Source organism: Hevea brasiliensis, chromosome 18 (assembly GCF_030052815.1).
Source record: "Hevea brasiliensis isolate MT/VB/25A 57/8 chromosome 18, ASM3005281v1, whole genome shotgun sequence".
Lineage (NCBI taxonomy): Eukaryota > Viridiplantae > Streptophyta > Magnoliopsida > Malpighiales > Euphorbiaceae > Hevea > Hevea brasiliensis.
This window is the reverse complement of record NC_079510.1, coordinates 36,088,280-36,113,261: the sequence shown is the minus strand read 5'-3', so window position 1 is coordinate 36,113,261 and position 24,982 is coordinate 36,088,280. Positions and strand designations below refer to the sequence as shown.

General features: G+C 34.5%; 1 non-coding gene and 1 pseudogene across 1 annotated transcript; one reads left to right on the top strand and one right to left on the bottom strand.

The window, feature by feature from the left end:
• The window catches only part of LOC110669695 (cysteine-rich receptor-like protein kinase 42), a 44,220-nt pseudogene that overhangs the window by 8,088 nt on the left and 11,150 nt on the right, over positions 1-24,982 (top strand).
• On the bottom strand, positions 9,426-9,532 carry LOC131176260 (small nucleolar RNA R71). The gene has a single exon (XR_009146384.1). It is a non-coding gene; the product is annotated as a small nucleolar RNA R71 (small nucleolar RNA).

The window sequence follows — 24,982 nt, the reverse complement described above, 5'->3', positions numbered from 1 at the left end:
AAATTATATTTAATTAAAATTTGACTAAGTCAAATAAAAGGGATAAAACCAAAAATTGAAAAACAAAAATCACTCTCTTCTTCTTCCTAAACCAGCCGGCTACCTCACTCTCTCTCCCTCCTCCATTGCAAACCTCCATGGAAGCTTGAGATCAAGCCTGCAAACCCCCATCAAACCTTCCACTTCTACCTCTGCTTGGTCCCCCAAATTTTTTCTTCTTTCCATATGTACCACTGGGACTTTACTCTACTAATTTTTCCCCTTTATCTTTCTCTGATTTCTCAGTCTTCTCTGATTTCTCTTTTGCTGGTGTTGCTTCTAATTCAATCCTTTCTAACTCAAGTGCCTGAGAGATGAGCTTAGAGAAGTTACTGTGTCTGAATCCCACTACTTGCATCCTCAAACTGGCTTCAAACCAGTCTCAAATATCTTACACCTTTCTTTGCTGGTAGACAGGAGACTCCCAGCATAGTGGTTTAAGTGGGAGAACTCCCTCTCATACTCTGCCACTGATCTATTCCCTTGCTTCAGACTTAAAAATTCTTGTAATTTTTGATCCACATATGCATCTGGGACATTTTTCTGTCTGAAGTCTCTGATGAAGTCGTCCTAGGTCAATACTGGCGGTTCTGCCAAGCTATGAGGGATGGTCTTCCACCAGTCATACGCATCCCCTTGCAGTAGCGATACTAAATACTCAAATTTTAGTTCATCTGGGCAGTGCAGCTTCTTGAACACTCGGTTCATCCTCTCTAGCCACTGTTCTGCCTCTAAAGGGTCTATTGTACCCTTAAATTCTATCGTCCCATATTTCAACAGCTTGTCATACTGTCTGATTGGAGCTTGAGTTTGCACCACAGAAGTCTGGGGTGGAGCTTGAGCAGGCATACCCCCAGCCATCTGTTGAAACATAGTAGCTATCTGCTGGGCGAATTGTGCAGGAAATTGTGGTATTTGTGGGGCCGGTGCCACTAACCTACTGACATTTTGCACAGCTAGGGCTTCCCCTTGGGCCTCAGCCTCTACCGACTGCTCAACAGAGCAATCCCCTTCTTCCATTTCAATCTGGAATTAGGATATCTCCTGAACAAGTAACACAAGGAGATTCCCTCTGTTAGTTCATATTTATGATGTAATGCACTGTATGTAACAAATAAGGACATTGAGCAGTTGCACTTAGCAAAGAAAAGACATAAATTCACAAATTAAAACTTATTTCAAAAATTTGATCTGATACCAATTGTAACGATCGGGCTCTAACCATTATAGGAATTGTTCACTTTGGCCATAAGCCTCACGGTTTTGTCCCATAGGTGGAATGGAGAACTTCCCAGGAGGTCACCCATCCTAGGATTTCTCTCAAGCGAGCACGCTTAACCCTGGAGTTCTTCCAACTCTCCAAGCCATTCCACCAAAAGGCGCCTCTGGTGATTTTCTTCCGGGATCTCTAACCTAATTATTTGACCTGCTTAACAATTCTTTTATGTGATATTCTCATTTCCACTATGTTCGCAATAGTCCTAAGAAACGCGGCGTCACATTTTACGGTTCGAAATTTGAGTTTAAACTGACTTCGCAGTCATTCCCGAGAAGGTCACCCATCGCTGTGACTCCCGGCTTATTTAACTTTTTGTGTTCTATTTTTCTTATTTATACTTAACTATTTGACAATTACTAATTATTTGCGTTCAGGGCTTAACTAGGTGTCTTAGATGTGGTTCCACTTCTCTTAATTGTCCGGACCGACACAGGTCACCGGAACAATAAAATGTACCAGGCTATACAAATAGGGGTGTTACAGCACTACACCATAGAAATGGAACTCAGAATTTTTTCGCAATAATAAAAATATTATATGCTCTCCCTTGTTACCATACAATTTCATTTTTACCCATTGAACTTTATTCATGGGATCACCATACCTCTAAAGATGGGTGTCCACTATGGCAACTACTTTATAGGCTTCAATCCCATTCCCCTCGATGTTTGAAGAATTTGCTGGCATGCCAGTCCTTTAGTGAGCGGATCCGCAATATTACTTTCAGACCTGACAAAGTCTAAAGAAATCACACCATGAGAAATCAAATGACATATAGATTTATGTCTAACCATTGGGTGCCTCCTTTTTTCATTAAAATTTTTACTTTTAGCTCTAGCTATAATAGCTTGACTATCACAATGTATTGAAATTGGAGGTAAAGGTTTAACAATGAAAAGCAAGTCACTCATAAAATTCTGAAGCCACTCTGCTTCAGTACTAGTAGCATCTAAAGCCACTAATTCTGCTTCCATAATAGAACGAGAAATTATTATTTGTTTTGCAGACTTCCATGAGACTGCACCACCGCTAATGGTAAAAATATAACCACTAGTTGATTTAGTTTCTTCTGAATCAGAAACCCAATTGACATCACTATAACCTTCCATTATTGCAGGAAAACCACAATAATGAATAACATAATCAATTGTTCCTTTAAGATATTTAAATACTCTTTCCAATGCATGCCAATGTAAAGAGTTTGGATTATTAGTATATCTACCTAATCTACCAACTGCGTATGCAATATCAGACCTGGTATGATTAGCTAAATGCAATAATGCTCATATTATTTGAGAGTATTTATATTGTGAAACATTTTCTCCAGTATTTTTTCTCAATTTAACTGCTGAATCAAAAGGACTAGATACAGTTGACATATTAGCATAATCAAACCTATTCAATATTTTTTCAATATAGTGAGATTGAGTTAAAGCAATGTTGTTACCATTTCTCAATAATTTAATACCTAAAATTACATCAACTTGACCTAGATCTTTCATATCAAAATTACTAGATAAAAAATATTTGATTGTATTGATAACATGGATATTGCTACCAAAAATTAAAATATCATCTACATATAAGCAAAGAATAACATAAGCATTACCAAATTTCTTATAGTAAACACATTTATCAACAATATTAATATTAAAACCATTAGATAACATAATCTTATCAAAATTTTCATGCCACTATTTAGGGGCTTGTTTCAAACCATACAAGGATTTTACAAACTTACACACTTTTCTCTCTTGTCCTGGTACTACAAAAACCTTCTGGTTGATCCATGTAAATTTCTTCTTCTAATTCACTTTTTGAAAAAGCTGTCTTCACATCTATTTGATGAATATCTAGCTTATGGATAGAAGCTAAAGCAATCAAAAGCCTAATAGTAGTAATTTTAGAAACAGGTGCATAAGTGTCAAAAAAATCTACCCCTTCTTCTTGTTTAAAACCTTTAGCAACTAACCTAACTTTAAATTTTTCTATGGAACCATCAGTCCTTAATTTTTTTTTAAAAACCCATTTACACCCTATTGTTTTGCAATCGGGTGGAAGATCAGATAAAACCTAAGTTTTATTAGAAGTAAGAGAATCCATTTCACCCTTAATTGCTTCTTTCCAAAATGGAGCATCAACAGAAATCATAGCATCATTATATGTTTTAGGTTCATCTTCAAGTAAGAAGGTGAAAAAATCAGTACAAAAAACTTTAGTTTTTCTATTTCTCTTACTTATTCTAGGTTCATATGAACTCACATTATTATGATTAGAACTAGAAGGACTCTCATTAACAGGTCTAGATAACACATTTTTCATAGGAAATATATTTTCAAAGAAACATGCATCTTTGGATTCTATAATAATATTATTAGAAATTTCAAGAATATCAGAATGTAATACTAGAAAACGATATTAATTACTATTCAAAGAATATCCAACAAAAGCACAATCAATAATTTTAGGACATATTTTTCTTTTCTTAGTAATAGGAATATTAACTTTAGCTAAACACCCCCACACTTTGAAATATTTCAAAGAGGGTTTTTTGTTATTCCATAATTCATATGGTGTTTTACTAGAATTTTTATAAGGAATTCTATTTAAAATAAGACATGCATAATATAAAGCCTCACCCCATAAATTATTAGGTAAACCAGAACTAAGCAACATAGCATTAACCATATCCATTAAGGTCCTATTTTTTCTTTCTGCTATTCCATTAGATTGAGGCGAGTATGGAACAGTAACTTGATGGATACTACCATGCAATTCACAAAAATCATTCATTTCATTAGAAGAATACTCATCACCTCTATCAGAATGTAAAATTTTTATTTTCCTTTCTAGTTGATTTTTAACTTCCGCTTTATAAACTTTAAATTTATCAAATAATTCACTTTTAGAATTAATTAAATACACATAGCAAAATTTAGAAAAATCATCAATAAATGTAACAAAATATCTCTTACCACTACGGGTCAAAACATTATTATTATTTTCACAAATATGATTATAAATCAATTCTAACAAGCATGTTTCCCTTTTCACATATTTAAAAGGTTTCCTGGGTTATTTTGCTTGAACACAAATTTGACATTTATTCTTTTTATTGATTTCATGTTTTGGAATTAAATCCAAACTCATCATTCTTTTTATAATATCAAAATTTATATGTCCAAGTCTACCATGTCAAAAAGTATCACATTCAACATTAGTAACAGAAGTAAAAGAAACTGCATTAATAGAAGAAGGCATTACATTCAAGTTATAAAGTCCATCAACCAAATAACCTTTACCAATAAAATTACCATGTTTACTAATAACAACTTTATTGGAACCAAGAACAAGTTTAAAACCATGCTGATCTAATAAAGGTGCACTAATTAAATTTTTCCCAATAGAAGGAACATGAAAGACTCCATCGAATACAAGAAAATTTTCAGAAGACAATTCCAGTTTTATTTGGCCTTCTGCTAAGACTTGAGCCTCACTCCCATTCAAATTCTTTTTAGATGCAACCTTCTTAAAACTTTTAGATTTTGGTTTGTGAAAATTTTGAACAATATGTGCCTTGGCTTGAAATTCAATTTTTTGGTTTTGGGGTTCTGTAAGACGATGCCTATCTTCAATTCTTAAAGAGACAAGCAATTCATCAAAAGAGAAATTTCAAGTTTCTTTTTCAAACTTCTAGCAAAATCGGACCATGAAGGTGGTAATTTTTTAATAAGATATGTAACCAAAATAGAATCATCAATTGAAACATCTTTTATTTTCATGTCAAAAATAATGTTTTCAAAATCATGAATTTGGTTAGAAACACTTTTTCCATCAACCATTTGAAAATCAAGCCATTTTTCAATTGAACATCTTTTCAAATCCTTTTCTTTAGTGCCATATTTATAATCTAAAGCTTCCCACAATTCAAGAGCAGTTTTGGTATGATGGAAAATACGATAAATATTATCATACAAGGCACTTAAGATTTTTCCATGACATAAAATATCTTTATCAGTTAAATCATCATTAGCAGTAGTAGACTGACTAGTGGATGAAACAACTGCAACAGTTTTTTCAGTGGAAAAAGAAGACTCTCTATCCTTAAATCCAGTCAAAATCACTGAAAACAATTCTCATTCAATAAGCCAAAATTTCATTTGTTGTTGCTAACAAAGGAAATTTTGTCCAGTAAATTTTTCTGATTTTCTAGACAAAGATTTCAACACATCCATTTCAACAATCAAGCACGAACACTTTGCTCTCAAAGATTTATAGAAAATTAAAAATTAATGCCAAATCAGCAATCAGATTAAATAAAAAACAGTAAATATGGACCACAAACAAACAATAAAATTCATATGATAACAATATAAAATCAAGAGAAAAAAGGATTAGAGTAGCTTGTGAATTTGTGGATTGAAGCACGCTGAATTTTGGCGCTACCCTTTGAGAGGAAACGACCCGTCTGCACTGAGTAATCAATCAACCACGTCCTTCTCGCAAGATATTTCAATCCGTTGGAGCTCTTGTGTGCAGTTAAGAGTTCCCCGAACCGTTTATTCTCAATGCTCAAAATTTATTGATCTATATACCCAAAAATATCAGACAGAAAAATTGTTTCCTTCGATAAAGTAAAAAAAAATAACTTGAAGATGTAATAAATAAATAAATGTAAAATGAATATATAACAATCAATTCGTGATAGATAGAAGAAAACAAGATTAAAGGTTAGATGAGATTTAGTGGAGAGTACGTGACGATAATGGTTGGTTCATGAACAGAAAAAATGTGTTTTTCAACGACTAAAAAATCCCTAGTTTTAATCCACTAATCAGAGATATTAGGCCACTAATCCTTAAAAGTAACAAGTAAGTAACGTTAAAAATAAAAAATAAAATTAATTCCCAAAAAATAGGGAACAAATTTTACTGGGTCAAAAAGATTTTTTTTATAATTGTTATATATATATATATTTTAAATTTTAAATAAAAAATCCAACAATTTCCAAATGGGCAGACTGTTGCTGTTAAAAGATTGATATTCAATACAAGAGAATGAGTGGATGTTTTCTTCAATGAGGTAAACTTGATCAGTGGAATTCAACACAAGAACCTTGCGAAGCTTTTGGATTGTAGCATTGAAGGTCCTGAGAGTCTTTTGGTTTACGAGCATGTCCCAAACAAAAGCCTCGATCAGTTCATTTTTGGTAATATTTCTCTTTAAATCATTTCAAATGCTCATCATATTTTTACAGACTAATTCTGAAGGTTTCTTTGTGATGGGAATCAGATGTACATGTTCTTATCAAAATCATGATCATTCGAGTTTCCTTTGCAGGAAAGAATGAAACCAGGACTCTAAATTGGAAGGACCGGTTTGATATAATTGTTGGAACAACAGAGGGGATTGCATATCTTCGTGGAGGTTCTTAAGAGAGAACAATTCACAGGGACATTAAAAGCAATAATGTTCTTCTTGATGAGAATCTAACTCCAAAAATTGCAGACTTTGGACTTGTTAGGTGTTTTGGTGCTGACAAGACTCATCTTAGCACTGGCATTGCAGGAACAGTGTAAGTCTTAACATCTTCATCTTTCCCATCGAAGATAATTCCTTATTCTTTTTATGAGGATCTGATCAATGGTGGATAGTATCAATTCATTAATGCAGAGGGTATCTGACACGCGGGCAGCTGATTGAGAAAGCTGATGTTTACAGTCATGGAGTACTGGTTCTCGTGATCATAATGGGGAAAAGGTGTAGTGCTTTCATGGATGACCCATATCACTGATAAACCAATTTTATATAGGTATTTTAGGATAGTTTTGCATCTATTTTGCACTTTTTAGCTTAGTAATTTTATGCTTTTAATGCTTATTTTAGTTAATTTATTAATTTTAGTTTCATTATATTTGATTTTTGGAATTTGAATGTTTTTGATAGGTTTTAATAAGGTTTAAAGGCAAAAAGGTCCATATAGAAAAAATTTAAAGTGATTTGGAAGCTTAAAGTAGTGTGAAAAATGAAGAAAATTTGCCTAAGGAAGAAGACCAGTCGAGATTTTCAAGGGCTTCAACATGCCCCATACTGAAGGTCGTGTGAAGAAAAGAGTTAGCCAACAAGAATCCACATGAGGCATGTAAATTCAACACTAGGTCGTGTAGACAAAGATTTTGGAACAAAACATGCCGAAAGTTTCAAGGACTTCAACATGCCTCGTGTAGCTGGTCGTGCAGAATCTAAAGGCTCCTCCTCAGAATCAACATGAGGCATGTTGAAAATAACTTAAATCAACATGAGGCATGTGGGATGACACTGGCAGATTTGCTGACATGAAAAAATTTTCTCTTTTCACACCTTTTACACCTTTTGTCTTTATCACTTTAGAGACCATTTTTAGGGCAAAGTTTGAGGGGATATATAAGCATGATATTCTCATTTTTACCATAAAGAGAAAGAGAGAGAAAAATCAAGAAAGGAAGGAAAGAAAGAACCATGCCATTTTTTGGAGGAAGAATACCTGCAGAGTGACATTTTTTAGCTTCCATTTTCAGAGATTTAGATTCTCTTCTTCTGGGTTCTTTTATTTTTAGTCTTATTTTCATGTTTTCTTGCTCCATTTCATATTTTCCACTTGTAAACACAAGCATGAGTGAGTAGATACTTAAGATTTCAGAGTTGGGTGTAATGATTTAAGTTTTATTTGTGGATTTGGACTAGTTTTAATCAGATTTTAGTATATATAAGTTTTGATTCTTATCTTGTGTGCTTATTTACATACCCATTGTTGGTACCCTTTGGGTTTTGTTCTTAATCTTAGATTGAAGGATCGAGAGGTGAAAATCTATGATAGATAATCCAGATAATGAACTTAATCACTTAGTGTTAGAAATAAACTAGTGGGTTAAGAGGAATTTCAAGTTGATTAAAATGCTTAAAAGAGTTTTGGGTAATTAAAAATCGCATGAGAATGGGGTTTAGTTTCCTTTAAAACACTCTTTAGTTTGCTTGAAAGAGAAATTAAAGGAAATCAAAATCAACTTCCTTCAAACTTGTATTTCTCTTAATCTTGGTTTGCCTATCCAAATCCCGATGAAGTTTACTTCATGAACCTCAACTCTGGAATCAATTTTTACCATTAATTAATTAAATCTTCTGTCACTTGCTGAAATTTTAGTAAATTAGTATAGTGCTTAGAATTTTAATTGCTTAATTCATTATAATTTCCTTACTTTCCCAATTTATTTTGCTGCATCTCTTACTTTACCTTTGGAACACATTATCGATAGCCCAAATAATGGTGACTTTTATAGTTTAGTACTCAAGCAACAAATCTCTGTGGGATGATAACTTTTCTTTACTACTTGAACGACCTGTATACTTGCGGAATACGCAATCAAGTTTTTGGCACCGTTGTCGGGGATTTGTTTTTGTTTGATATTAGACGATTGATTGTTTGGTTAATTTGGGCATTTTATTTATTTTTTTTATTTTATTTTAACTTCTTTTCTTTATCATTTTACTTTGAGATTTTCTTATTTTGGTTTTTTAGGTACATATCTTTTATATGAGAAGGACAAAAAGTGAAGAAATTGATTTAATTTTTGATCTTGAGATTGAAAAGACAGCTAAAGCTTTAAGATCAAAGTCTAAAAGAAGAAAAGCTGAACGCAAAATTCAAAGATAGCAAAAATAACAACAAGAGCAACAAGTGATAGAAGTTATGGCAAACAACAACAACAGATCAATTAAGGATCATGCTTTTCCTAGTTTTGAAAATTTTAGACTAAGTATTACAAGGCCTAGAGTGGAAGCAAACAACTTTGAGTTGAAGCCCTCACTTTGTCAACTGGTTTAACAATCACAATTTGGGGGAGGTTCTACTGAGAGTCCACATGTGCACCTTGCACATTTTCTTGAAATTAGTGACATGCTGAAGATAAATGGAGTGTCAGATGATGCCATCTGGTTGAGATTATTTCCTTTTTCTTTGAAGGATCGTGCTAGGGAATGGTTGCATTCATTACCTCTGGGTTCAATAACTACTTGGGATGAGTTGTCACAAGCTTTCTTGGCTCAATACTTTCCTCCTTGCAAGACTGCAAAATTGAGAAATGAATTGACTTCTTTTAGACCAAGGGATGATGAGAGTCTCTATGAAACTTGGGAGAGATACAAAGATCTTTAAAGGAGATGTCCACATCATGGAATCCCTAAATGAATGCTAGTTCAACATTTCTACAATGGTGTTTCTCCAGCAATTAGAAGTATAATTGATGTATCTTCAGGAGGTGATCTTATGGAGAAGTCAGAAGATGAAACTTATTCAGCATTGGATAAAATTGCGTATAACAATTATCAATGGAGCTGTGAAAGGAATGAAATGAAGAAACCATCAGCTGGTGTATATGAGTTAGATGCCATGAGTATGTTCAATGCCAAATTTGATGCTTTAACGAGAAAAATGGATAAGTTAAGCATGAAGGTTGATTCTTCAATTGGAAGATCTAGTCATGTAGAAGATGTTGGTGCAGGAAATGTGCATTGTATCAATGATTTTCCTTCTTATGGGCAAGAATTTGGAAATAAGCAAGTTGATTTTGTTGGGAATTACAATTATAAGCCAGTTGATAATCCTTTTTCTGCTACATATAATCCAGCATGGAGGAATCACCCTAACTTTTCTTGGGGAGGTCGACAAGGACAGCAGCAGCAAAATTATCAACAACCTCCTAATTTCCAGTAACAACAACAGAATTTTTAGCAAAACAGAGTAGCACCTAGATTTCCACCATAAAGGAATCAAAATGCACTTATTCCACAACCACCACTTCAGTCTTCAGACCAAGATTCAATTTTGAAATCTATGATGGATAATTTCTTAACTGCTCAACAAAAACAAGGAGAAATGATTCAACAATTAACTTCAATGATAGACCAGCTTGCCACTTATAACAGGATGTTGGAAAACCAAATAGCTCAACAAGCAAGCTCTTCTAGCAAAGCATAAGGAAAACTTCTAAGTCAACCAGAGAATCTTAGAGAATATTGCAAGGCAGTGATCCTAAGGAGTGGGAAAATTGTGGGAGATAAAAAGGAAGATGAGATAGAAGAGGAAAAGAAGAAAGAAGATGAAGACAAGAATGAATCTACTTCAAATCATGATGAAGTTAATGAGGAAGCAAACAAGAAAAAGGAAGTTGAAAAAGAAGAAGAGGAAAAGTATGTGCCTCCACCACCATACAAGCCACCATTGCCATATCCTCAGAGGTTTCAGAAAGCAAAGCTAGATAAGCAGTTTGAGAAATTTTTGAAAGTTTTGAAGAAATTATACATCAACATTCCATTTACAAATGAAATTTCTCAAATGCCCTCTTATGCTAAGTTCTTGAAAGAAATTTTGTCAAACAAGAGGAGACTAGAGGATTATGAAACTGTGGCATTAATAGAGGAGTGTAGTGCTCTCTTGCAGAATAAGCTCCTACCGAAATTGAAGGATCTAGGAAGTTTCTCTATTCCTTGTCATATTGGGGACACTAGTATTGATAAAGCATTGTGCGATCTTGGAGCTAGTGTAAGTTTGATGCCACTCTCTATTTGTGAAAAGTTGAAGGTTGGAGAATTGAAGCCAACAACCATTTCTTTACAACTAGCTGATAGATTTATCAAATATCCAGTAGGAATTTTGGAGAATGTAACCTTAAAAGTTAGGAAAATTTTCATTCCTGTGGATTTTGTGGTTCTTGAAATGGAAGAGGATATTCATATACCCATCATATTAGAAAGGCTATTTTTAGCCACAGCCGGGGATATAATTGATATGAAGAATGGTAGATTGACATTAAAAGTTGGAGAATAAGAGGTGGAATTTAATTTGAATCAAGCTTTGAAGAAACATCATGAAGTTGACTCTTGTTTAAGGGTGGATGTTATTGATGAGATTGTGGAAGAAGAATTTAGGAAAAGATATCCCGATGACCCTTTGGAGAATTGTCTGGTACATAGTAGAGCAACAAAGGATGAAAATCCTGAAGTTGCAGCTTTTGCTCAAATTTTGGAAGCTACTCAAGAAGTTATAGGAGATCAAGTTTTGCAAGTTAAGGAGTTGAAACATAAAGTTGCACAACCACCTTTGCTAGATGAGAAGGAAGCACCACAGGTAGACCTCAAACCACTTCCATCTACATTAAGGTATGCTTTTCTTGGACCAAATTCAACTTATCCTGTCATTATTAGTGAAAGTTTGAGTGATGTGCAAGTTGAAAAATTGTTGCGAGTGTTAAGAGCACATAGGAAAGTTATTGGTTACACCATTGATGATATCAAGGGTATAAGCCCTACCTTGTGCATGCATAGGATTCTTTTAGAAGATAATTTTAAAGCCACCATAGAACATCAAAGACGGTTGAATCCTAATATGAAAGAGGTGGTGAAGAAAGAAGTCTTGAAACTGCTTGAAGTTGGGATCATTTATCCTATTTCTGATAGTAGTTGGGTTAGCCCAGTTTATGTGGTACCTAAGAAATGAGCTGTGACCATTGTGAAAAATGAAAATAATGAGTTGATATCTACTAGAATTGTCACAGGATGGAGGATGTGCATAGATTACAGGAAGCTTAACAGTGCCACTAGGAAAGACCACTTTCCTTTGCCTTTTATTGATCAAATGTTAGAAAGGTTAGCAAAACATTCATATTTTTGTTATTTGGATAGGTATTCTGGTTTTTTCCAAATCCCAATACATCCTAGTGATCAAGAGAAAATCACATTCACATGTCCATATAGCACGTTTGCATATAGAAGAATGCCTTTTGGATTATGTAATGCACTAGCTACTTTTCAGCGGTGTATGATGGCCATTTTCTCTGATTTTATTGAGAAAATTATAGAAGTTTTCATGGATGATTTTTCTGTATATGGTTTTTCTTTTGATAATTGTCTATCTAACCTCTCTAAAGTGCTTAAAAGATGTGAAGAAATAGATTTGGTGCTAAATTGAGAGAAATGTCATTTATGGTGCAACAAGGCATTGTTCTTGGACATTTGATATCACATAGAGGAATTGAAGTGGACAAGGCCAAAGTAGAAGTGATTGAGAAGATGCCTCCACCAACTTCAGTGAAGGGAATTAGAAGTTTTCTTGGGCATGTTGGTTTCTACAGGCGATTTATAAAGGATTTTTCAAAAATTGCTAAACCTCTTACAAATTTGTTAAATCATGATGTTCCTTTTAATTTTGACCAAACTTGTTTTGATTCTTTTAACAAGTTGAAGGAAGCTCTAACAACAGCCCCTATTATAAAACCTCCAGATTGGTCATTGCCATTTGAGGTTATGTGTGATGTGACTTTACTGTGGGAGCTGTACTTGGTCAGAAAAAAGAGAAGAGGTCTTATGCAATCTATTATGCCAACAAAATTTAGATGATGCTCAAGTAAATTATGCCACCACTGAGAAGAAATTTTTAACTGTGGTATTTGTTATGGAAAAGTTTAGATCATATTTGGTTGGATCAAAAGTGATTGTCTATACAGACCATGCCGCCATAAGATATTTGATGAATAAAAAAGAAGCAAAACCAAGACTGATAAGATGGGTTCTATTGCTACAGGAGTTTGATTTACAAATTAAAGATAAAAAGGGAGCTGAAAATGTTGTAGCGGATCATCTATCAAGGATTAAGTATGAGAGTAAAGATGGAGATGAAGAAGAATTGCCAATTGATGAGTTTTTCTCGAATGAGCAATTGCTAGTTGTTGTTGCTGCATTGCCATGGTTTGCAGATTTTGTCAATTACCTGTCATGTGGAGTTCTCCCACCAGATTTGAGCTATCAACAGAGAAAGAAATTTTTGCATGATGTGAAGTTTTTTACATGGGAAGATCCATTGTTATTTAAGAAATGTAATGATGGCCTAGTTAGAAGGTGCGTGCCTAAAGAGGAAATAGGAAACATTTTAGAGCATTGTCATTCTTTTGACTGTGGAGGTCATTTCAGTGTGGATAAAACAGTGGCTAAAGTAATTCAAACTGGATTTTATTGGCCAAACGTGTTCAAAATTGTGAGAGAATTTATTTTGAGATGTGATAGATGTCAAAGAGTGGGGAATATTTCAAAGAAAAATGAAATGCCACAACAAGGAATTTTGGAGATTGAGTTATTTGATGTTTGGGGCATAGATTTGATGGGACCATTTCCATCGTCTTTTGGGAATAAATATATTTTGGTAGGTGTAGATTATGTGTCAAAATGGGTTGAGGCCATTGCTTCCCCTATAAATGATGCAAGGGTAGTAGTGAAATTTTTGAAGAAGTTCATTTTCACTAGGTTTGGAGTGCCAAGAGCTATAATTAGTAATGGTGAATCTTATTTCTGCAATAAACAGTTTGAAAATCTTTTGAAGAAATATGGGGTTACTCATAAGGTAGCTACACCTTACCATCCTCAGACCAGTGGGCAAGTTGAAGTATCTAATAGGGAATTGAAGAGAATTTTGGAAAACATCGTTAATCATTCAAGGAAGGATTGGTCATTGAGGCTAGATGATGCATTATGGGCGTACAGGACAGCTTACAAGACACCCATTGGTACTACACCTTTTAAGCTAGTCTATGGGAAATCATGTTATTTGCCAGTTGAGTTAGAACACAAAGCATATTGGGCAATCCGAACTTTGAATTTTGATTTAAAAAGTGCTGGAGAGAAAAGATTGCTTCAATTAAATGAACTTGAAGAGATAAGGTTGGATGCATATGAGAATGCTAGGATTTTTAAGGAAATGACTAGATTTTGGCATGATAAGTATATTAAAAGAAACGAGTTTAAAGAGGGTGACCTGGTTCTATTGTATAATTTTAGACTTAGACTCTTTCTTGGGAAGTTGAAATCAAGATGGTCTGGTCTTTTCAAGGTTATCAAAGTTTATCCCCATGGAGCTGTGGATATTTGAAGTGAAAATTCTGGGATTTTTAAAGTTAATGGTCAAAGGCTCAAGATTTATATCACAGGCCAGCTTATTAAGAAGGGAACAAGTTGTTTCCTTGATGATCCACCAATTCACTAAATTAAGGAGGGTCAAGCTAATGACCTAAAATTAGCGCTCTTTGGGAGGCACCCCAAAATTTTTCCTTATACTTAATTTTTAATTTTCTTTTATTTTGTTTCATTTTATACACCATTGAACTCAAATTTGACATTAAAATTTCTTTCTGCAGGTTAATGGAGATTTTTAAGCAAATGTGTATGCTGAATTAAAGAAATAAGTATTTGGAAAGTTGTTGAACCTTATATTTGTCTTCCATGATGCATATTATTCTTAACAAAGTCAAATCTGAACTAATTTGAGCTTTATGTCTGATTGCAGCAACATGGTGTAGTGAAAGGCCATTTTTGTTGCAGCATTTTGAGAAAATTGGTGAGAAATATAGGAACTTTCATGGTAATTAATAGCAACATGCTTTTGATTTTATTTTTTGGATAATTAATTTTGATGTATTGCACTGAGATTGACATATTTGCCATTGGATATTTTGTGAAATTTCATGATACAATTCTACAGAAATTTAGTCATGTGAACAGTGTTTGCAGTAGAATTTTATTCCTTATTCATGAATTTTTAATAATCAGTTTGGGGTTGAATTTGGGTGTTATTCCTTGTGGTATGATTATTAATGTGAATATTACTTGAATAACGTTTTAGTTTGTGTTTGGTGGGTTGATAGATTTTAATTATTTTTAGTGATTAATTGGGTTTCAATTGGATTTTAAGTGACATTTTTGTGCAAATTGTGTTTTGAGTTTGGTTTTAGTGTGTTTAGGATCACATTTTTGGGTTGCATATCAGGTCATTTAGCACTAGGTTCAACATGATGTATGTTGCGGGTAGTGTCAACATGTTCTTAGCACTTTAAATTGCTAAAAATGTAAAACCTGCCGAGAGTTTCAAGGGGTCTCACATGCCTCATGTAGAACCTCATGTACAATCACACGGGGCATGTAACTTTTCCCTTTTATTCCAACATGCCTCATGTTATTCATCTTACACCAATTCACACAAGGCATGTCACCCCCCAATTATTCCTAACATGCCTCATGTTGAACCCTAAGTATGTCACCACTTAAACCTTTACTCTAGCCATCTCATTCCATTTTCATCTCATCAACCGTATGACTCAAAAATCTTCACTGTTCCTTCCATGGTGCGCACCAAACAGCCTTCAACCCACATACCCAAGCTGCGAGCCTTAAAAATGGTTATTAACAGTAACTCTTCAACCCCAACACCAAATCCTACACCATCCAATGCTCAACCTGAAACACCCATTTTGGCCCCAAATCCCTAAAGTCCCGATACGAACCCTAAATCTCCCCCTCGCCAATCCTCTCATTCCACTCCTAATCCCGACAATGCAACCCAAGACGCCACACATCCCTCCCAAAAACACATAAAATCGGCCCCTTCAGCTGTGTATGAGACACGAAAAAGAAAGAAATCAATTCTTAGCTCCTTTGCTCCACCGAAACAGCCTACGGTTGTTTCCCCACGACCTGTTAGTGCCAGAACCCGCTCTGTAGCCCAAAATCCTATCTCACTGCAGGTCTCTTCAGCTCCAACTAGGGTTCAATCGCCTCTGCATCATTCACCAACAGTGTCTCAAACTATTCCAGTTATCCCTCAATCTGGTAATCAGGTAAACTCATTTTACCCATGGACTTTTAGAGACTTTGAAATGAGGAAAAATTATGAGGCACTTGCTAAAAAGAAAATTCTAGCCACCAAGTACATTGATGAACACAGTCTCAGGGTGATAGGGCTTTATGAATCTGTTAGTGAATATTTGAGAAATATAGGTTGGAGTGATTTTGCTAAGATTCAAGAACCTGCTTTTAAGGAGTTGACATTTGAATTTTTAAGCTCACTGCAATTGGATTTCCAGCCCACAAACAATAACCATAAGGACAACATTTCCTTTAGGTGTTTGGGTTAGGACAGAGAACTTGGCATTGCTCAAGTGAATGCTTTATTTGGTTTTTGTAATAATGGTGCAAAAGTGATTGAGTGGCAAAGGACTATTTATGACCCCCCCTATATTTTGAAAATCAATTGCACCATATGGAAAATACTACAATCCTAGTTTTACTAAGGCCTCAGCTATCCAAGACCTTGCTCTGAGATACTTGCAAAGATTCATGTCTTACACTATACTAGGTAGAGGGCACAGTAATGGAGTTGTAGGAAAGAATGATTTATTTTTTTTATGGTGCATGAAAGAAAAGAAGAAGATAAATGGTGCTTATTTTCTTTGCTCTCATATGAAACATATAGTGTCTAAGAATTCAGCTGGTAGTATAGTTGTTGGAGGGATGGTGACTGTAATTACCAAATTATTTGGTTTTAACCCTGACCAGTATGCTATGGTGTCTATGGTTGGCCAGTCCTTTCTAGACAGGATTATCATGACTCAAATGAAAATTTGTGTAAAAAGGGGTGATGTTTATGTGCTGAAAAATGGGGGACATGAGGGTGAAGAACAACTGCAATCACAGGGTGTAGGACAGCAAACTGATGCTGGTCCTTCTAGCTCTCACCCACCTACTGCTGGACAATCAGACTTACTTGCTTTTCTTAAAAATTTGGAAGCCAAAATTGACAGAATGAGTGAAGTACAGCAGCCTGTTTTTGATGCTAATTCTGACATTGTGGTTGCTTTGAAAACTTTAGAGGCTAAGGTTGATACTCTAAGTCAGAAGCAAGCCAAGCTTGAGAAAAAGATTAAAAAGAAGTTTTCTTCATTAAAGCAGAAAATTCATGACAAAGAAATGATTGATACTTATAATAAGCTGGCAGCCTCTTTTAACCAACTGTACAAATGGGGCCAAGATACTTTTATAGAAATGAAGGCTATGGTAGAAAACCTGGATACTGCTTCTGAGAAATCCAATTAGCAAGCACCTGCAACAGCAAATGAACCAGTGCAATCCACCAATGACGAAGACCAATCAACTGCCTAGTTTTAGAACTTTATTTTTTGTTAATTTCAGTCAATTTATGAAACTTTAGCTTCTAATTGTGTACATTGGCCAATTTCATTTATATTTCAACTGTTAATTTCCTGGTTAGTGGAACTTTTGTTAGTAGTATGCCCTAGAGCATATCATTTAGTATGTATCTTGTACATATTTTTAATAATAAAAGGCATTTCCACTTTTCCGTTTACATAATATATTTATGTGTAATAGAAAAGGTCCATTGATATTTTGTTAGAAATATTATTCTTAAGTTGTTAAGAATATGAGTGACAATATTTCTAGCACAAAGTATTATAAATAGGTTCACAATCGAGGATACTTCATAATAAGGACATGACTTATCCAGAAAGATTGTATTCATGTTTGTTCCCAAGTTATTTATATGAGATATAAATAAGATGGAATGGTGAGTCTCATGCCATATAACAAACTTGATAGGCACTTATAAATGATAAGTAGGTCGAACGGTTGACACTTATGACAAGCACATGGAGTTTACTCTTGTCAATGTTTTGTCATAAATCATATCGATGCATATAATCTTTAGACTGAGATAGCACAGTTATCTTGTATATAGGTAGTTTGAGTTTGATCTTGTTTTCATACTTGTACTATGTATGGGTATATGGGCATGTGTTGGCTCCTAGTTATATATGGAGGTAGGTGTTGATCAAGATGGAATCTGTTCCTCTAAGTAAATAGAGATAAAATCCTATGTTCATTTAATTGTTCTTGATGTTTCAAGTTCTGGCCAGAGACAGATAGATTTATTGTAAAAGAGTTTCGATGAGAAAATCTTTTAATCAAGAACTGGAATTAAAAGAGAACATAATATTCATAGCAAATGGAGTTTGACATAAACCATGACTCAGCTTGAGTTGGGATTTTGTAAGAAAGATTCTAGTGCATGGTAACATATGATTATAGGTTCATTTAAGGTAAATCTTATTACTAATTGGGTGGCCATGGCATGCTATGCTAGGTGTTAACCATGGTCTATGAGGTTCATAAAATGATTTAGAGAAATCATTTATGGTAAGAAAGAGTTCGATGATATTAAGAGTTGATATCATGTCTCATTGCCAATTAGTGATGAGCCTAGTAAGTCACACACATACACAAGTTATCACCTATTTAAATATGATTTAATTAATTAATTAAAGAGTTTAATTGATTAATTAAATAGATTTGGTTTGCAATTAAATTGCAAAGTCCCTAGCATGACTTGAAACCAAATCTAGATTATTGGATGTGTAGTATAAATTAAATTTATATTTAAAGTGTTTAAATATGAATTTAATTGATGAGAAATTAATTAATAGAGATTAATTAATTAATTTATATTTGATATAAATTAATTAGAAGAAGAAAATAATTATTTTGGATTAAGAACTCAAAATTAAGACACAGGGGCATTTTGGTCATTTCACAGTGTGACACGTGGCACCATGAGATGGTGACACATGGCACCATGAGATGGTGACACATGACATAACACATAAGCTTGCCAAATGTTTTTTAATCATGTAAGATGATTAAAATCAAGATTAAATATAGGTTTGACACTTGGCACAATGTGATTGGGTCACTTAAACCTAGAGCTAATCAAAAGGTGACATGTGGCTAGGGTTTAATGTGTTAACCTAGCTATTTAAGTGTGGTTATGAAAAGAAAACATAACCAGCAGCCTCTCCTCTCATATGTCACGCCACTTTGAGCCTCTCCAGCTATTTCTCTTCATCTCTCATCAATTCAAAGAGATTAGCAATCAATCTCTTGAATTAAGAACACTAGAAATTGTTTCTAGTGTCCTGTTTACATCTCTAATCTCTTAAAAGGTAGAACTTGAATTTCTAATTAATAGAAAAGGCTTTAGAAGCTGTTCAAGGGCTGCCATAGGTGTTCTTGGTGTGGACAAGCCAGAGGGACAACATCCGTGTCCTCAAGACGAATCTCAAAGCGCAGACACGCAAAGACATCAAGAGGTTAGTGTAATCGTTCTTTATTTAATCTAGGGTTCTAAAATTAATCTGATTAATTTTAAAATCTTAAATGGCAAATACAGATCCAAAAACATATTAAAAGAGTTTTAATATGTTGTTTATCATTGAAATCAAATAGATAAAAATAAATCTTGCATGGTGCATGTGACCCTAGGTGAAAATTTTTGAATTCAATGGTATAATCTTATGTTTTTCACGCTTCCGTTCCTTATATTGGTATCAGAGCCACTATATTTGCCATTTAGATTGTTGATTATATAATTTAATTGTGTGTTTGATCATGAGATCAAGAGATTCATTGCTGGTTGGATCATGAGATGTGGCGTCACACATGGTGAAGCCACCATTGGTGGCGGCAACAATGGTTCCATGGGTGGTTCAAGGTTTGGCTTTTAATTCTGCAATTGTTGTATGATCTAAGGCCTATTCTTTGACTAATTAAAGTGTTTAATTAGTTGTTTTAATCACACAATTAAATTATGATTCAAATCAAAATTTTAAAAATTGTTTGAATGTGATTCAAATCTGAATTTTAAAAGTTGTTTGAATGTGATTCAAATCTGAATTTTTAAAGTTGTTTGAATCATATTTAAATCTGATTTTTTAAAATTGATTCAATAAAATTCAGATCTGATTTTTTAAAAAATATTTGAATGTGATTCAAATCTGATTTTTTAAAAAATGTTTGAATGTGATTCAAATCTGAATTTTTGAAGTTGTTTGAATGTGATTCAAATCTGAATTTTTAAATTTGTTTGAATGAGATTCAAATCTGAATTTTTAAATTTATTTGAATCATATTCAAATCTGGATTTTTAAGTTGAATATGAGATATTCAATTTAATTTAAGTATGTATGTTTTATTTAATTGTTAAATAGTGATATGCATGATGGATGATCATGGACTATAAAAGACCAATGTGATTGGATTTATTTCTTTTATGTTTCTTTGGGATTGTAAATTAATTTATTTTAATTTATTTTGGGCATGTATTATTAAGTTTGTAATATTTTTGGGTTGTAATTTCATTTATTTAAGTTCTTGTAAATTCACCTTGGTATGCCAAGGATTACTATGTAATATTGGATTGCAAGAAGTTCAAGGAGGTCAAGAGCATTGGTGGGATCAGTGGGAGGAATTCAATATCAAGTGTTGATTATGTACTCCTTCAGCAACTCTTGTAAAATGAATGAATGAAATGCACCTAGGAATGCCCTGATTCAATTCTTGGTGGCTCAGAATTGAATCCCTTAGAAAGTCCATGATCATACCATATTTCGCTTATCCATGAATGCATGAGATGTATGGGAATGTATGCAATTATATGATATATGCATGCTAAATGGATAATGTGCAAAGTGAGACCTTAATAGTAATTAGGATGGCTATAAAATCTTCCAAACAAATGATTAAGTTGGAAATGCTATAATTAAAGTAATTATAACATAAGCCCTCCATTGGGGCAATTATTTTAAGAAATTTTAAATAGTTGCATGAGATGCAATTAATTTAAGAGATTTTCTTAAGAAATAATTGTTAAGCATGAGATGTTGTAAATATGTAAATGGTTTGGTGGCCAATATTGGATGTACCTGAGGACATTAAAATTATTTGCATAATTACTGGCTCAATGGGATCAACTTAACTAATGCAAGATAAGTCAATAATGGATGTACCTGAGATTTTGAGCATTAGGGGCTAGGTAAATGATTGAACCTCACATGAGATGTGATGGGCAAGGAGTTGCTCACTTATAGTTTATTGTAATTCCAATAATGGATGTACTGAGGATGATCAATAGAATTATAAGAATTCAATCACCCACTAGAAATCCATCCAACTAGGATTTCCGTTTTCTACTTTGGAAGTGTAGGATTCGCTAAGTTAGTGGGAGAACCAATTTGATTAAAAGACCATAATCATTTTGGTTAATTACATGATACATTTACTAATTAATCTGGTTATTTTCTGCAGTTAATTTTCTGATAAAAATGAGCACAAAACAACCACCACCATCCAATATCCTTGCAAGCATACTTGATCACAACAGTTGACAGGACCTAATCATGCGATTGGCTAAGAAATTTGAAACTTGTCCTGAACCTTGAACATATAGGATATGTTCTAGATTCAAATGTTCCTAGTCCCTTACCTCCAGAGGCCACTCAAGAGGAACATGAAACTTTGGACAAGTGGAAGGAGCATGATATGAGAGCTAAGTGTTACATGCTTGCTTCCATGAGTAATGAGTTACAGAAGCAACATGAGAACATGCAGAGTGCGAGTGAGATCCTCCTTCACCTACAAGAGTTGTATGGTGAGCAGAGCAGGAATGCTAGGTATGAGATATCTAGACAGCCTATTCCGTATGAGGATGTCCGAGGGATGAATGTTGGGGATCATGTCCACAAGATGATTCGGTGATTGAGCGGTTGGAACATCTTGACTTCAACATGGATTTCCAACTACAAACGGATTTGATCCTTGAGTCCCTTCACGAGTCTTTTGGGAATTTTGTGACAAATTTCCATATGACTAAACAGAATGCACCTTAGAATTACTCAACATCTGGTTATTGCCCAAAAGAATATGCTGTGCAATAAAGGAAAAGAGGTAGCTTTGTTGCATCTTCTTCACTGGAAAGTCCAACAAGAAGAAGGGCAATAAGAAAAAGAAACCTCGATTCTGGTCCTTCCAAGAAAATAGCTAAGCAGAAAAAGAAGACTAAAGTGATGGAGGCAAGGAAAGTGTTTCCACGCCAAAAGGATGGGCCTGGAAAAGGCGCCTGAGTATCTTGCTTCTCGAAGGACAAGAAGGATACACCTTCGGAAGGTATGTCCATATCTTGTTATTTAGATTCGATGATACTCATAGTTCATCTACGACTTGGGTTTTAGATCTTGGTGCGGTTCTCACATTTCTAATGATATGCGGGAACTAGCAAACGATGGCGACTTGCGTTCTCAAGATATTAGAGTTCGGATTGGCAATGGCTCAACTGTTGAAGCTTTAGCCATAGGATCTAAATCTTTTTACATGTTTGGACATGTTTTGTGTTTGGATAATATTTTATATGTACCTGATGCTTTTAAGAACATCATTTCTATATCTAGTTTGACTAGAAATGGCTACGAATTTGATTCACTGATGATGTTTATAATATTTATTTTTTTAATAAATATGTTTTTTCGGGTTATATGAATGATGGTATTTATTATTTGGATAATAATGACAAACACAAATTGAATGCAAGTGATCTAAAAGAATACAATGCCATGGTGAAAACCAACTCAAGTTCAAAATATATTTGGCACTTAAGGTTATGTCATGTTGCAGAAGATAGGATTGCAAAATTGGAGAAAATGGGGATTCTATCCTCATTGGGCTCTGAGCCTACTCCAACTTGTGAATCTTGCCTTCAAGGCAAAATGACTAGATCACCCTTTGTTGGACAAGGGCTAAGAGCTGAAAATATTTTGGAACTAATACATAGTGATGTATGTGGTCCGTTTAAAGAAATGGCTAGAAGTGGCTTTCATTATTTTATTACCTTTACTGATGATAAATCAAGGTTTGGGTATTTGTATTTGATGAAATACAAACATGAATCCTTTGAAAAGTTTAAGGAATTTAAATCTGAAGTAGAAAATCAAACAGGAAAAAGTATTAAAGGTCTTCGATCAGATCGTGGAAGTGAATATTTGAGTACTGAATTTGATGAATACTTGAGAGAGCATGGCATTGTTTCTCAGCTGACTCCTCCAGGAACGCCACAGCTGAATGGTGTATCTAAAAGGAGAAATCGTACCCTATTGGATATGGTACGTAGTATGATGAGCTATCTTGATATGCCAATCTCCTTTTGGGGATTTGCATTAGAATCACTTTATATATTCGAATAGGATTCCATCAAAATCAGTTTCTTCCACACCTTATGAGATATGGCATGGAAGAAAACCAAGTCTTAAGCATGTTAAGATTTGGGGTTGTCCAGCTTATATCAAAAAGCTGAACACTGATAAATTGGAGACCAGATCAGAAAGAGGTCGATTTGTTGGATATCCAAAAGATAGTTTTGGATATTATTTTTATTTGCCTACTTCACAAAAGGTTGTGATAAGTGAGATGCCACATTTCTTGAACAACGGTTTGTTCAAGAAGGAGGCAAAGGAAGGCAAATAGAGTTAGAATTGGAGAATTCGACCAACCAATGCATCGGATGGATATAGATCCATCTAGTCAACCTATACCCATTGATGAAACATCTACACTGTTCCTCGTAGAACAACCAGGTATCTCACCCACGGTGAGATATGGTTTTCTTCATGAAGAAGAACAAGAGTTGTCTACTCATGAAGAAGTAGATCATGGAGATGATCCACTTACCTATGAAGAAGCTATATCGATATAGACTCTTCAAAATGGATTGATGCTATGAAATCCGAGATTGATTCCATGTATAAGAATCAAGTTTGGGATCTTGTTGACCCACCTGAAGGTATTGTACCTATAGGGAACAAATGGGTTTTCAAGAAGAAAATTGGTTCTGATGGAAAGGTAGAGACCTATAAGGCAAGGCTAGTAGCGAAAGGGTTTCGCCAAAGGTAAGGAATAGACTATGAGGAGACTTTCTACTTTGTTGCCATGCTTAAATCAATTAGGATTTTATTAGCAATAGTGCATACTATGATTATGAGATTTGGCGGATGGATGTCAAAGCGACTTTTCTCAATGGATACATTGAAGAAAACATTTTCATGGAACAACCTAAGGGATTTGAATCCCAAGATGGTTCCAAGGTATGCAAGCTAAAGCGATCCATTTATGGGTTGAAACAAGCTTCGAGGAGTTGGAACATCCGTTTTGATGAAGCCATTAAATCCTTTGGTTTTATCAAAAATGAGGATGAGCCATGTGTATATAAGAAGGTTCGTGATGCTATCACTTTCCTTGTCTTATATGTGGATGACATCGTTGATAGGTAATGACATTGGTATGTTGACGACTATAAAGGTATGGTTGTCAAATACATTCTCCATGAAAGACTTAGGGGAGGCAACCTATATTCTTGGGATTCGCATCTATAGAGATAGAGCGAAAAGAATAATAGGTTTATCCCAAAGTCTATACTTGGAAAAGGTGTTAAAGAGGTTTAACATGCTTGATTCCAAGAGAGGATTGTTACCAATGAAACATGGTATCCACCTTTCAAAAGAGATGTCTCCAAAGACACCTGAAGAAAGAGATAAGATGGCCAGGATTCCATATGCTTGGCTATTGGAAGTTTAATGTATGCAATGTTGTGTACTAGGCGGATATCGCATATCTTTGTTAGTTTGACTAGCGGTATCAATCCAATCGAGTTTGGAACATCGGATAGTCAAGAATATCCTTAAGTACTTGAGAAGAACTAAGGATTTATTCTTGATTTATGGAGGTGGAGACTTGCAATTGGATGGTTATCACGATTCGATTTTCAATCGGATATCGATGATAGAAAGTCTACCTCTGGATATGTGTTCATTTGTAATGGAGGTGCGATCGGTTGGAAGAGTTCCAAGCGAGCACGCATTGCAGATTCCACTCGAGTGAGTATATTGCTGCATCAGATGCTGCAAAGAAAGCTGT